Raw genomic sequence first — 14,899 nt, 5'->3', positions numbered from 1 at the left:
AATATAAAAATTTCATCTGTAATAAGAAAGTGTACATTCTCATGTTTCCGTCAAATCTTACATGTTAAGAAGCGAAGGAAAACATATTTATTCATCGGGCAACTTATAAAGTTCTGTTTTCGTGAATTTACCACCAAGAAAATTAACATATAAAATTGTGAACTATTACATATACGAGTATCTACAATATTTTGGGTTTTTCGTTCACAAATTTCGGTTCCTTAACTAAGGACTTATTCTTTATTTTAAGCTTTTTATTTAACAGAGGCCCTTGTTTTAAATGTATTCAAAATTCTTCAGATTCATCTCATATGCAAAGAGACGCCTAAAAAAAACATTTTTTTTAAATGATGCTTTAAATATTACCAGTTACATCATATACAGCATTTTGGGTGTTTTTAAAGCTTACTCAACCCAACCAAAGATGGTGCCAAGAAACTCATATACATATATACGAACGTGTCAATGATTTCATTTTTTTTTCTTTTCCAAATTTTTATCCGCACCGGATGGTGCATAGGGACTACATCACATAAACGTAATGTTATCTTCATCGTAAATACGAAAAAGTAAGGTAGGCTCTCCGTTTCAGGTATCTATCAGTTCAGGGTAATATTGAATATATATTAAAGTTAAGAAAATGACATAATATCTCAATATATGCGTAAAACTCAATTTTTTACTATTCTATGACAAGATGTAAGCTCTAAAAATACAAAGACTTTTATAACCTTCGTAAAAGATGTAAAGATGTCAAATTTTATACTGTTATATAACATTATATCAAATATTTAATGTTATATAACAGTTATAAAACAGGGTTCTTGTTTGTACGTAGTAAATGAAATAAATGAATTCAAAATATAAATAAATGGTAAAACTTCTTCAGTTATTTGTATAAACTTGTTTCATTGCTTTGCGATAAATTTAAGATAAATAAGTTGTGCGAAGAAGTATTTTACTATCGGAAAAGAATATTAATGTGCAAAAATTATGAATAATTCCCTTTTTTGTTGGTATCCTGAATATTGTTATATCAAGCCAAAATAGTCGATTGTTTCGTAAAATATTGGAAAGAATATTATAACTCCGCAAGCCGTAAAACGTTGCGAAGAGAAATTCAATTAATTTCGATAAGTGCTTTCATTTTCGGATCTGGAACGAAAAGGGGTAGGTAAAGGAAAATTTATTCGATAAACATTGAGAAGGTTGACATACGAATTCTCAATGTATAAAATTTTAACCATTTTCATTTAAAAAGATGGTCTCTTATATCAACAACGTAACTTCAAAATAAAAAAAATTGAATAATATTGTGAAAAAAATTAGTATATGTATAAACACATAGCCACAGCAACGCGATATCGGGTACAGGTAGTATATAAATAAATATTTATATATATATATATATATATATATATATATATATATATATATATATATATATATATATATATATATATATATATATATATATATATATATATATATATATATATATATATATATATATATATATATATATATATATATATATATATATATATATATATATATATATATATATATATATATATATATATATATATATATATATATATATATATATATATATATATATATATATATATATATATATATATATATATATATATATATATATATATATATATATATATATATATATATATATATATATGTATATTTATATATATATATATATATGTATATTTATATATATATATATATATATATATATATATATATATATTTATATATATATATATATATATATATATATATATATATATATATATATATATATATATATATATATATATATATATATATATATATATATATATATATTTATATATAAATATATATATATATATATATATATATATATATATATATATATATATATATATATATATATATATATATATATATATATATATATATATATATATATATATATATATATATATATATATATATATATATATATATATATATATATATATATATATATATATATATATATATATATATATATATATACATGAAACGGTAAAACAAATTTACGAGACGAATGTAATTGGAAAAATGAGCAGAGGAAGACCGATACCTGAAAAAGAAAAGTAAATATTTGAACAGTCAGGTGTCGTAATAATCGGTATGTATGTAAGATGCATGAATGTGGAAGAGACAAAGAATGCTTACAAAAAAAAATTGGTGTGGCGTTCTTTTCTCTCTGTCTACCCCTGCGGGGACCTTTTATTTAAAGATTTTAAATCAAACCGTTGATACAATAAATGTTCGTAAGAAATATTTAACTAAGTGTATGTTTGGCTATGGTCAGTGTAAGTTGTTAGTGTTGCAGACTTTCGAGTCAGAGTTTCTCGGTTCGAACCCACTGTATCAAAATTTGATACCTATTTTTAATAATCAGCTGCTTAGGTTTACATAAATATTATGAAATTGAAGTATTTTTATAAATAATAAAAAACACAAATATATCTCTTAAAATAAAAATAATAAATATTACATAAAAAAATGATTATCCGCCTCCGTGGTGTAATGGTCAGCGTGTTTAGCTACCGTACTGGAGGTCCCGGGTTCGATTCCCTATATGATGCAGTGCCCTATGCACCATTGGATGCGGATAAGGGTTGTCAGTAAATAAATTTAAAAATGCTTTTGAGTTTGATTTTTATTTTCGACTAAAAATATATTAAATAGAAACGAAATATATTATAATAGGTATTACGATAAGCTTATTTCTTAGTTACCCTGTTTGTCCTGTGTAGATCTATTACGTAGAATATTAGGCTTCCGTTTCTGAATACAAAATTCAATACTGTCGAATCATGCTATCGTTATGTTCGTTTCATGTAAATTTTACCTCATTTCCTTTCGAATGAGCAGTTTTTAAATATTTCACTGTTAAGAAAAAATATACTTTAGCATAAATCAATTTGAAACAAACATGTCGGAATGGAATAAAGGAATCGTAAATCGTTTGGATAGGAGGAAAAATAATACTAAACATTTTTCAAAAATAATTACCATTTGAATTACAAAATTAACATGAAAAGACATGGCATAATAATAATAAATCCCTTACCGCACCCCAATGGTGCATAAAACACTGCTTCATATAGACGCAGTGATCAAAAGGTGATCAGCCCTCCACTTCAGGTACCAGTCCAGTGTAATATTGAATAAATATTAGAGTGAAAAAATCACTTATATTTATTAAACCCATGATTTTACAAAATTTACATTTAAAGACATAACATAGAAAACATTTTAAAGATTGAATAGTCCACTTGCATATAATGGCGAGTGTTTTTGCCTAGAATTTTCACTCATAAATTACATGAAATTATAGTAACTTTAAACATACAGAGTAAATCCACTAACGAGTAGGCATCGGCTATAAAACTTTAAAAGTTGAAGCCTGAGTTGGATCATGATTAGCGGTGTTGCATAAGCCGCAGCTAGATTTCACAGTCACTTGGACGTAAGGTAACACAACGTTATGTTAAAAATTAGGTTTTATTTTGCCCATGGCGGCAATTGCTAGAAGATTAAATATTCTACCGATTTGATCTTTTTTGAGATATTTTAGAAAGTAAACTGTCAATCGGTATTTTTATTTTGCAAGAGTGTTGATTTTTATTTATTTTTATTCCTAACTAAACGAGTTTTGGCAGATGTCAGTAAGGTACGGTTTCCAATCAATTTTGAAATATGGCTGATTATAGCGCCATCAGTTGAGCAATTAGTGAAGTACAAGCTTTTTTTCATTTGAATATTTTCAAACGAATCATTGAAAACGTTGTGGTTATTGGCTAGGAAAGATGTAATTCAGGCAAATATTTCAATTCAATAAATTTAATTATTTTGTAAAAAATCTTTTAAATTTTATGGCGAAGTATAGATTCTAGCCTTTCTTTTCATAAAAAAAAAAACATTTGTAAAATATGTTTACACGTTTTTGGAAAAATACAAAAAAAATAATACCTTTAATAATACCTTTGACCCGTTAGGGCATATCCACTGTTCCGTTACGTACATAAATTGATACACCTACTTATTTCAAAATTTAAAAATTTAAGTAAAAAAACATTATTTTCCTTTTTCAAGCTTCATAACCCCGAAATTATAGTAATCCGATATATTCGTATGTATGTGGCTTTAAAACAGAGATCATAATTTTTAGTACCCAGAGACGTGTACTAAATTAGAAAGCCTATCTTGAGGCTGCGTCGGGCATTGTGAGGGGATGATTACCATATTAAAACAATTGGAATTACACCCCATAACTAGAAGCTATCTTACAAACTACCCCCATTCTAAGGGAAGTGTTGAAGAAAATCGCACAATAACAGTTATATTATTTTAAGGTTTTGTCTTGTAATACATTAAATTAACAACTACTTTATTCAATTTCACAATAAATTTCAAAATCATTTTTTTAGTATAATATGATTTTTTTTTCAGAAAATAAATATAAGGGTACATACCTACATCCCCCACTACCTAATGAACAAACCAACCTTATGTCTTCACTACTGCTAAACATATTTAAATAGACTATTACTGTACATCATCTCTCTCTATGTAAACGCTTGCATGATGCGTTATTGATAAACTAATAATTAAATCTACATATGTAAATTCTTAAAAATAATATTACCAACAATTGTATTAAGCTTTAAAATATTAATTCTCTAAAATATGGCCATGTCAATAAATTTTTCCTTTCCCAGAAAACAAATATAAGGGTACATACCTACATCCCTCATTAGCTACTGTTATCTCCCATAAATTATTGCTGCACGTGTTAAAACTGTCACTTAGAATTGTATAGCTACATAAAGACCGTAGTCCATTTGATCTTCACATTCGTTTGATAATGCCCTAACAAGGTGAAACAATTGTCACAATATAATTTTTTATGTGTTTTTGTTAATAAAATACAACTTAGTAGATTCAAAAAATCTGTGTTTGATTTAAAATTAATACATAAATTAAAATGGAGTTCTACAAATTAAACGCCAAATCAATAAATAATGATATGTTTATGTTTGCTTTGTCTGGGGTTTCACAACAAAAAAGAGAATTCTCCAAATGCAAATAAGACCGAATAAAGCCAAAAGGAATATATTTCTAATTAATGTTTAAGATAGTAAATATCACTATTGCTTAAAATCTACTGTAATACGTGATTTTATGCATTCTGCATTATTACGGTGTTTGAAAATGATGCATCAAAATACGTGTCACAGTAGATTTAAAGATAAAGTAGTATTTACTGAGTAAAACTTTAATTAAAAAAGATAGGTTTTACCACAAAGTGACTGCTGAATCAATTATTGGAATATATTTCGTCAACCGTACACAACTCATGTAAAAGACATATTTGAGCACTAATATAATACCTTTCAACATTCTCCCAGCATATGAGATTACAAAAAAAATGCTTCAAGTAATGTGTCCGCCTACGCAGTGTAATGGTTAGCGTGATTAGCTACCGTGCTGGAAGTCCCAGGGTCGATTCCCAGGGGGGGAGGGTAAAAAAAAAGTGATTTTACACTATAATATTTATTTAATAAGTTTTACCCTGGACTTATCCTTGAAGCGTAAGTGTGATCACCTTGCCTTCATGTAAGTAACTCTATATATTGTTTAATTTTTTTTTAAATTTCTTTAATTAGCTTATATTACAACTTATATAAACTATTTATAACACTTAATTTACATAAAAGATACATTTAAATATTTACTTTTTCTTACAGTAAACAAAACATTTATTTTTAAATTCTTTCAGACTATTTTCATTCTTCAGACATTCGGACATCTCATCATACATTTTCAAACCCTTATACATTAAAAAAAATTGCCACTTAGTTTTTTTCAACAATGGCAGTCTTAATTTCATCCTTATTTCTAGTAATATGTTCATGAAATTTTTTGTTCAAAACTATTTTATTCTTAAAATATTTGGGTAATTTATCGTTGAAATTATTTGAATAAAGCATTGCGCCTTGTTAAAACGATACAGTGCTCTATGCACCATTGGGTAAAAATAAGGGTTAAAAGAAAATTTTTATTTATTTATATTTTTATTTTTTATCTACACATTTATCTACACATCTTCACAGTAGAATTTATATTGGCTTGTATCCAGATATTGAACTACCAACCAAACTTATAATTAAAATGGAGACCGTAGTAATTTTCCTAAGTATAGAGTTATTAACATAGTTGCTGAAAATTTGGGGAAAACTTTACCTTCGAGCTCATCCTCTCCAAATTGTTTAAGTTACTTGAAATCTCGGTAGATTAATCAAAAAGAAAATTATCCTTCCGATGTTGTTAATTACGCGTACGTTCATTTAATAAAATAACATAATATATACAAAAATGTGTGAGACAAAAACATGTAAGATCACTGTAGTTTTTTCATTTTTACCATCGAAAAAGACCGAAATGAGTCATTTAATAAACTTTATAAAATAAAACAACTTTGTTTAACCATTTTTTATTGGTACACTTTATCAAACCGGTTTCGACAAGAACATTGTCATCATCAAGGTTTCTGTACTAAATTCTAAGACATTGAAAAACTCATAGTTCGGTTATAGTTCATTACTCTTCCCTTACGATACCATTAAATTCATTTCATAAAGTTTATAAAATGTGCCACAAAGTATCCGCAAAAAACATTAAAAAATGAGTAATTTAATATTTAAATACAATTTTAAAACATCTCTACAATGTATCGGAATGAAAAAAATCATTTATATTTCTGCATTCTTAAGGGGCGTATTAACATCGTTAATCACATGTAAAATACCAATGTTGGCAGTATAATATCATTGATTTATGTGTATAAAGCAGATTGAATATAAAATATCAATGTAGACAGTGTAATATCGTTTTTTGACTTCTCAACATAGATTAAGAAGAATATGGAAGTATTCACTGGGCTTAGATTTCACTAGAGACATCTGTTGGTGAGATAAAATACAATATATGACGGTCGTAAGCCATGTAAATGTCCAGACTTCAATATTCTTTTTCATCTATGTTAAGAAAAAAAACAATTATATTACTACATTTTAAAGGGATGTATTAACATCAACAAATCATTTGTAAAATATCATTTATCGTAATTCAACATTTTGCACTTATTTAATAAAGGTCTTTTAGCAATACTGTGAAGATAAAAACAAAATTCAAACAAAAACCTTCAAACCTTTCGACCATAAATTTTCTTTTCAAATTATTATTTTTTTTTATTATAAAAACAAAATTATTAAAGTGCTCACCTTGAAATGTAATCCAAATCCAAATTTAACAAGTTTTTTTAAAATAATATGTCCGCCTCCGTAGTGTAATGGTCAGCACGCTCGGCTACCGTTCTGGAGGTCCCGGGTTCGATTCCCAGGGGGGGGGTCAAATAAATATAAGTGATTTTTTCACTGTAATATTTATTCAATATTACCCTGGACTGGTACCTGAAGCGGAGGGCTGATCACCTTTCCTTCATGTGTAAACGATCAAGATAACACTGCGTTTATATGAAGCAGTGCCTTACGCACCATTGGGGTGCGGATAAGAGTTTTATTATTATTTTTTTATAAAATTTCAAAAATATTTTTTATAGATTAAATAATGTAAGGGTATTCTCATTATAATTAATATTTAAAGCATTTACTTCGTGATAGTCATTTTGGATAAAAGTAATAAATACGTAAATGTAAGGGTGTTTTCATTTTGAAATAAAGGGATTCATTTTATTGGGATGTAATATCATCAACAAATCATATGTGAAATATCATTGGTGGCAATTAAACGTTGTTAATTTATCTGTATAAAACAAGTCGTATATAAGATATCAATGTAGACAGTATAATATCGTTGATTTATCTTTGTTCTGCCACTCCCAGGCAATCTATATCGTAGTTACAGTACTTATATCGCGTCTGAAGAACGGGGGAATCCTTCAGTCATCACTTAAGTGGGAAGTCTCCCTTAAGTTAGCCTCGGAGCCTCCTTAAGTGCGGGTGAGGGAAAGTTCCACTTAATCAGAGGGTCACGAAATAGTTCAAACGGTTTGCTAATTAAATTTGCTGCCTATTTTCCAGGTTTCGAAGGTCGGATTAATTTTTTCATTCTAATATATCCAAGTTAGACTCCATATGTAGAACGCGAATGTTTCACTTGAGGATCAAACAAAGGTGTAAATTGAAGTTGTTTATATCAGAATATTGTATTATAATTTTAATTTTATTTAATTTTAAATAAAAATATGTAAGAGGAAATGATTACAAAAAAGTTTTTTTTTTAATTAAATAAATCTAAAAATACTGTTTTTTTTGTTGAAATGATTATTTTATAAATTAAATAAATGTAAATAATTTGCTTTTTTCGTATTATTTTCCGACCGGTTTCAAAAAATTCCACGTTATCTTCATGGATGAATATGTAAAGAATATTTCCGTCACTTAAGATGACAAGGTGCTTGTTGAAGGCAGTAGGAAAAAAATACAAAAAATAATCAGGGTCAATATATATATATATATATATATATATATATATATATATATATATATATATATATATATATATATATATATATAATATATATATATATATATATATATATATATATATATATATATATATATATATATATATATATATATATATATATATATATAAATATAAATATATATATATATATATATATATATATATATATATATATATATATATATATATATATATATATATATATATATATATATATATATATATATATATATATATATATATATATATATATATATATACATATATATATATATACATATATATATATATATATATATATATATATATATATATATATATATATATATATATATATATATATATTTATATTTATATATATATATATATATATATATATATATATATATATATATATATATATATATATATATATATATATATATATATGTATATATATATATATATATATTTCGCTCTTAATACCAATTAATTCATATTCAAATTGTCTGTCTCTTCAGCTTTATAAGTGATTAAAAGCTATAAACCATTAAATTTCCTTAATACGTATTCCCTTGTTCTATCACACACTCAACTTGTATTATACAATATTCTCATATTTTTTCTAGAATATCGTTTGAACTACAAATATGTATTTTTACATATCCAAACTTGGATACGCAATTTGTACTAATTTAATTAAGTTCCCCTTGCAATATTGTGAAAATAAAAACAAAATTCAAACTTAAACCTTCAAACTTTTTGATCATCAATTTCCTTTTTAAATTACTTAAGGTTTATTTTCTATAAAAATAAAATAATTAAAGTTCTTACCGTTAAATGTCATCCAAATCCTAATTTAACCAGTTTTTTTTATTAAATTTCAAACATTATTTTTATAGCTTGATCAATGTAAGGGGTTTTAATTTTACATTGTAGGTTTAAGTTTTTAAAAAATACATATATTGTTATAAGTATATGAAAGAAAACACATGTTATATTATTATATTTTAAATGTGTAATATTTTTAATTACATCTTAAATCCAATCAAGCTGTTTTTATTTTATGTTTTTAACCATTTAGAAACTAGATATTATTTCAGCTTTGTTTTTTTTTTAGTAACCACACTTGACTCACTATGTCAAAGATAAACTTTCGAACCGAATAGCCGAAACGAAGGCTCTATAAACCGACGCTTTTTGATTCCCCACTTCCACGTCCCGACAAGGGGCGTCGCGGCGCTCTACTGAAATCCGCGAGGAGGGGTGGGTTTGCGAGACAGCCAGTGCGCCTGCGTGGAAGCCTGAATCGAGATGATTTTACAGTATCTACGGGATAAGTGATGATTATACAAGTAGGATATGTCGGAGATAAAGGACGAAGGCTTTTAGGGTTCAACTTGGAAGTATTTACTTTTTGTCCCGAAAGAATATATTTTAATCTAAGAGGAACTCAGTTAATTTATTGGGGAATCGCGTAACAATAACATCAGAGCTTCCTTTAATATTCATTTGTACCGTAGAACGGGGCTACTTGAACTTTGATGTGTTACCCAGTATAAACCCAGTATGAAAAAAAAATCTGTACTTGATCTACAATAATGAACGTATCGACATGATTCATTGTTTCCCTGACAGATGACACTTATTGTTAAGATACTTCGATCAATACCACGATCTAAAATTTAAAAAAAATGTACTGGGTTCAACTAACATATAAGCCCCGTTCTACGGTATATCAAATAAATTGTTAAACTTTTTAACACTCGTTTTATCATTCATATCGTTCACTTTGTGTAATACCACTTAAATAAACAATGTGAACGATGAATGATAAGGAGAGTGTAATATTACCTTACCACAAAGTTAACAATGCTTTTAATGTACAATATATTAAAAGTTTTTTTTCACTAAATAACTAAATTACCATAACGCTGCTTCGTTGCAGAGGTAGGCAGGGAGAATATAACATCACACCAATCTGTCTTCACAAACAATATTTGCCTCTTCCACATTCAATTAAAAAATATAAGTGATTTTTTCACTAAACTATTTAATCAATATTACCTGAAGAGGAAGGCTGATCACCATTCCTTCATGTCTTAACGATCAAGATAACACTGCGGTTATATGATGCAGTGCCCTAAGCACCGTTGGGATGTGGATATGGATTTGGAGAAGACATTTCTACTTTAAACGTGCCTTGTACTAGTTACGCTGTGCCTCTAAAAAAATAGACTAAGATATTTTGCTTGAATAGACTTACACTCACTGCTTATGGATTAAACTAATGAATGAAATACAAAAACTTATTTTCCTTTGTATTATTTATTTTTCCATAGATTTTTTTATTAAATTAATTTTTATTTTATTTCAATATATCGTATTTTTTTAAACCTGTTGGAAGGTATAAAAAAATTGGGATCCAAATATTTCAAGTCATGTTAGAATTACATTGCGTTTTAAAAGTATACAACAAGTAATATATTATGTACAAATTAGCAACAGCCGTTTATTAAGGAAAAAAAACTCAAAGATAAACTTTTGTTTCAGTTTATATACATATCATCCTTTACTTGATGGACTTGATATGTTGAAAAAAATAATTTTTTGGATAAATAATAATAAATACAATTTAGAAATGTCTTCTTTCTTAAAGATTCATTTTTCAATTCATCCTGTCTTAAAAACCGGATTTTTTGTGATTCATATCCACCGATGTAGATCATTTGTGTGATCTGATCTCACCAATCTCTAAAACACAGTACCAAGTTATTATAAATTCATGGTCTTTCATTTCAAAAACAACAATAGGTATGACGTCAGAGTTCATACACCGAATTTAGCATGAAAACGACTGAAGTTAATGATCAAATATTGTAGATTTCTCGGGGATGAGATTATTGAGAACTATTTACCTTGACAACTCCCAGAAAGGGGTCTCGCATTTAATGACGGTGCCTTAGGGGTGTAAATATACTTTAACGAACTTTCTCGAGCTTCTGATACAGAAGGAGGCCAGTAGGTCGAGGGAAGTTGAAAAATACACCTCGTTATCACACTGAAATTTCAAATTTAGACGAAAATTATTCATTTTAATATCTTCAGTAATTTATAATGCGCGTAATAAAACGTAAAATAATGTAACATTGTGGAAAATAATCCCAAAATCCTGATGGTTTTAGTACTGATATAAAAAGATCATGATCAATTAATACCATTTAAAGATTGAGCAGACAATTTGTGGTAATATCTTTCCATTTCAAATTTTAATTTTAATTTTAATTTTAAAAAAGGGAATGTGGAGGGAGATTTCAAATTCAAAATAATAATTATTTCAAAATAATAATTATTTATATATGTATACCAGTCTGCTGATGTCAGTAACGACAAAATCCAATCGATGGTCAAACAAAATAAAAGAAGAAAAACTATGATGTTATTGTTGCATTACTCAAAATGAAGTTACACCGTGAAATGTGAGTACAAAACATTAATCGTGTTTACATTACAAAACTCAAAAGTTGTCTTTTAAGTGTTTTATTTTTTAAATGAAATTCTCTCATTATAAAACGATTGTTTTCCTTTCCGTAAATAAATTAATCACTGTTTATTTATTTCGCTTTTAAACCCATTAAGAATGTAATTCAAACGAAGGTTTTCTTTATTCACCCTTGTAAACGTCCGTGTTCAATAAAAAATTAATACATTTCAGTACATCTCTGAGGAAAGGATAAATAAGCGTAAAACCTTTTTATCCTTTATTTACAATAAATTCAATATAAAGTGATCTTTTGTATTTTGCTGAAAAACATGGTAAAAAAAACCTTTCTGAAACAATACAAAAGGTTTTTAGAAATTAACGTAAATTGTCATAGGGTTTAACTTCATATTTATATATATGTTAACGATCAAAGTAATACTGTATTTATATTATGCAGTGCCCTATACACCATTGGGGTGCGGATAAGGAAATAAAAAAGCATCACATAGAGTATTTCTTCAGAAATTTTACTCCTTTTCAAATGAATACAACTTTTTATTCCAGCAACAAATTAAAAAAAAAACTAATATCACAAAAATGTATTTTAACATGTCACCTTTTGAGACAATCGGGGGAATGTTATTCGATATAAAGTCATCAACACCATCTAGTTTCAAAAAACCTAGGAGGCTTTTTGTATGACACTCTCCTAGTCATTCATATACTTCATATCGTTCATACATTTTGTTTGACCTACTATTTATTATACATATATATCTACAGGTTTGTATGACCTAGTATTATACGAACATCGTTACCTACATTATTCTAGGTATTAACAGACACGGTTTTATTTAAAGTAGAGATATTGTGCGTGGAAAAGCTTCTTGAGTTTAAGTAACATGATTAAAAGCTCGTAAATATTATTAAATGGGACGTGTAAATGACGTTTTTACGCCCTTAAGAGCGTTTACTTCATATTAGGATATAGGCCTATATCGTTTTGACGTTTTAAAACTGATATTCCTTGAAAAATTCATCGAAAATTTCTCTGAAACTCGAAGCTCTTTCCGGAAATTGTATTCTTTTTTATTGGATACTACCAACCAGGGTAACTTAACGAATATTTACAGAGAATATTATGTATTGATTTGGCGTTTAATTTGTGGAACTCCATTTTGATTTATTTATTAATTGTTAAATCAAACACAGATTTTTTGAGTTGTATTTTATTGATCTTTACTCAACCATGCATACTTGTGGCTCAATCTTGATCAATCAAAGAAAAAAACACACATTTGTGATAAGTGGCATAATTTCACATTGTTTGTCAACAATAAAAATTTAAAAAATCTGTTCAACCAAAATGCTATCAAATTTATTGAAAATATCTGCCATAAACAATGTTAATTTTTAATTTTAATTTTTACAGATGGCACTGCCATTGTGCAAAAAAAGGTTATATTTTTGCAGCCATCTACTTTTTTTTAATTTTTTTTTGTTTAAATCATAAGTAAATACACCATAAAACATAAATTAATATTGAATTTTATCTTTATCTTGAAGTGGATGCACGTTTGTTTGTTTAAAGAAAAATACAGTGAAAAATACATGTCCTAAGTTACAAAGTCACTCTATGAGAGACACAATGTCACCTTAACTGGCGACAACTCTACGTGTGCTGAAACAGCATAATAATAATAATAATAATAAAAACCCTTATCCGCACCCCAATGGTGCATAGGGCACTGCGTCATATAAACAAAGTGTTATCTTGATCGTTTACACATGAAGGAGAGGTGGTCAGCCCTCCGCTTCAGGTACCAGTCCAGGGTGATATTGAATAAATATTACAGTGAAAATATCACTTATATTTATTTGACCCCCCCTTGGAATCGAAATCGATAACTCCAGAACGGTAGCCTCGCGTGCTGACCATTACACTACGGAGGCGGACCGATCATAAAAAATCTCAACAACCCTTTTTGTTTTTTTTTTATCACTCACTTTTATTTTTACTGAATTTTAACTTGATATCGAAATTCACAAAAACATTTCGTCCGAGGATATAAATTATGCTGAAATGATAAATGAAAATTAAAAACACGATACTGTAATTCATAATGCGTTGAAATAAATCGGACACGTGTCAAAAACTTACTTTAGGGAGTGAAATCTGTCCGAAGAGAAGATTTATATTTCAAGTTTTGCTTTTCAAACTTTTGGAGTATTCCTTCTTTCATAAAAGCACGCAAAATAAGTTTTACTCCCATCTTTTAATAACACGTATTAAACCTAGTAAAAAAACCTGTAAAAAAATCTTAAGGAGTCTAGAAAATTTTCTTGATTTTTTTTTTGTTTTTTTTTAATATGGAGATAAAAGGTTGACAACATTTTGAGTGTGCCCAAAGTCTTGTTTTCAAATCTTGGTTACTCAACACAGGAGTTGTTTTTATATGTTAACATCTCAACAAGGATGGAGAAAATGATTTTTTTCGGTAATATATCCAAAATTAAAAACGGTTATTGGATTTAATTCTACTTTTATTTAAATATATACGTGCACAATGACGTATATTGTGAAGCGTTTCGTATTTTCAAGACATTATCGATCTGTTGTTACAATAAATAAATGAAAGTTTTTTTTACATACAACATTTTCAGTGTGTCCCAATACTTGTTCACAAATCAGGATTTTCTCCAATCAGGAGTTATTTTTCATATTACTTTTTGACATCTCATCAAAGATGAAGAAGAATATGGAAGTCTGCGTATTTACGAAGCAGACGACCGTCATAGGCTGGTTTAAGTGATCTCTTTACA

At 27.3% G+C, this 14,899-nt stretch overlaps 1 protein-coding gene across 1 annotated transcript in view; it reads right to left on the bottom strand.

Annotated features, from left to right (window-relative positions):
- The window catches only part of LOC148302312 (lachesin-like), a 59,362-nt gene extending 49,521 nt beyond the window's left edge, over positions 1-9,841 (bottom strand). The window contains exon 1 of the mRNA XM_088271824.1: positions 9,427-9,841. The gene's annotated coding sequence lies outside the window, so the exon portion shown is untranslated. The remainder of the gene's footprint in view (positions 1-9,426) is intronic.
- Positions 9,842-14,899: the final 5,058 nt, after the last annotated feature.

Source organism: Brachycentrus maculatus, unplaced genomic scaffold, assembly GCF_059751285.1.
Source record: "Brachycentrus maculatus isolate JH-2025_06_01 unplaced genomic scaffold, ASM5975128v1 h1tg000463l, whole genome shotgun sequence".
Taxonomy (NCBI): Eukaryota; Metazoa; Arthropoda; class Insecta; order Trichoptera; family Brachycentridae; genus Brachycentrus; species Brachycentrus maculatus.
This window is presented reverse-complemented; position numbering and strand designations above follow the sequence as displayed.